This window comes from Bison bison, unplaced genomic scaffold, assembly GCF_000754665.1.
Source record: "Bison bison bison isolate TAMUID 2011002044 unplaced genomic scaffold, Bison_UMD1.0 scf7180017864347, whole genome shotgun sequence".
Classification (NCBI taxonomy): domain Eukaryota; kingdom Metazoa; phylum Chordata; class Mammalia; order Artiodactyla; family Bovidae; genus Bison; species Bison bison.
Genome location: NW_011494919.1, coordinates 629,740 through 631,950, shown reverse-complemented (window position 1 = coordinate 631,950; position 2,211 = coordinate 629,740).

Here is a 2,211-nt window from a genome sequence, read left to right as displayed (position 1 = left end):
TGATGCAAAGAACTGACTCATTTGTAAAGACCCTGATGCTGGGAAAGATTGAAGGCAGGAGGAGAACGGGATGACAGAGGATGAGATGGTTGGATGGCATCACCTACTCAGTGGACATGAGTTTGAGTAAACTCAGGAGTTGGTGATGGACAGGGAGGCCTGGCGTGCTGTGGTTCATGGGGTCGCAAAGAGTCGGACATGACTGAGTGACTGAACTGAACTATGCCTCCTAATATTATTTTCATAACATGTCTATTTTTATGGTTTGTAACATGTCTGAAGCGACTTAACACACACAAAGTACTTTCACCTACATTCCTAGGGCTGATTTCTACAACAGCCATGCAGACTGCGGAGTTAAAATGTTATCTCATTTTTACCCATGTCACAACTACTATAGCTTAGTCGCTATAGTTGTATCTGACTCTTGTAATCCCATAGACTGTAGCCTGCCAGGGTCCTCTGTCCATGGGATTTTCCAGGCAAGAATACTGGAGTGGGTTCCCAACCCAGGAATCAAACCCTGGTCTCCTACCTTGCAGGCAGATTCTTTTACCAGCTGAGCTGTAGAGAAGCCTGCTATAGCTTGGAGGAGTAACAAATTGGCAAAAGCCTCATAGCTGGTGAGGACAGTTCCATGTTTGTTGCCTTCTTTTGACTCCGGCTTTTTTGACTTCTTTGACTCAGGCCTTTTCCACTAAGACTTATCACCAGCTATGTTTAAGTGTATGTATACAGAGTTTGGGAGACACTCCCAGCCTGAAACATTCCCTTGAGGAAGTATGCAGTGAATTGTGGCATACCTCATTTGGGAGGGAGCCAGTTTTGTCTATTTCAAAAGGTCAGGGAGGAACAGATAAGATGAAGCAGGGATTCTGGGAAGGAGTGTTAGAGCATTGTCTGATTGTTCATAAATTGCTGCCATATGCATGATTCCAATCCTACCCCCACCATCAAAAGGATAAACAGAAAACAATTATACATTATTTCCTAGCAGAGCAGTTAAATGACCTGAACAAGAAAATTCAGGCAGTAAGTGAAAAAAAGGAACCAGGATAGGATCCAAGGGTATCCCTGTGTTTCATGACCTTTCAAGGGGATCCTAGTAATATAAAGTTTCCAAATAATCAAATAAATCTACATTGAAATTTAAAGATGAAACTTCACTGTGAACCTAAATATGAAAGCTTTATTTTGGAACATTCAGTATCTCAAAACATCATTCTGAGTATTACTTTGTATATGTATAAAACTAGGAGCTACCAGCAATGTTTAAATCACCATAAAATATAAACACACTACATCTAAGTAAAATAAGATTATTGATAAATTGTAATTTTGCAACTGCAATGGCAGAGACTAAAACTACACAAGAAAGTGATGAAGCATTGAAGATATAGGTTGTGATTTTCAACAATTAAGTGTAGCTGTAAAAGCAGGCATCTTGAAGGATTAAATTCTAACGTGAAGTTAAATTTCATTTTGTTAACTATAATAGGATTCAGTCAATCATATTGAAAAATAATTAGCGTAATTGAAAATCAGCTGCTTTCTTGTCCCTGCAGTAGTGCAAATGATTGAAAAAATTCGATTGGTATTTGAAATAAACATAAATACAAATATATTTAAATAAACTTATTCATATATATGTTGATTTTTCTTTCAGAGTAAAGTATTTGATCCGGATACAATGCTAAAGAAAGCTGATTTTTCCAAAAAAGAAGTTTCTTTGTTAAGAAGTTTTTGAGCTCCCAGCAGTGTTGTCTTTTTTTTTTTAATGGCATCACTTTTGGTGGCATTTTACCCTTTCGCCACAAACTGAATACCATTCTTTGTTTCTCATCCAGAAGGGTAGGAACAGTAGAGCTCGGCAGCATGTTGTAATACTTCCTCATACTTTCTTTAGGTAAATAGTTTCTTTTTAAAAAGAAAAATAACGTTAGAGTTGTTTATGGTTCCCTATGTCCTAATCAGTCCTAAGATTTAAGCTTTAATAATAGGAGTAAAAGACAATAAAAGAAATTTCCCCCCAAGATATTTTTTCTCAGTTTATTATCTCAGCACATTACCCAAAAAGCCCGCTGTAAGATCAGTCTAGCTGTATGATTTATTATTATACAGTCAACTGAAAGTAAAGATTGGTTAGCAAAATAATAAAAAGTCAGGCATCTCCCAGGGGGATTGTAGCATTCTGTGTCTGTCGCTCTCCTC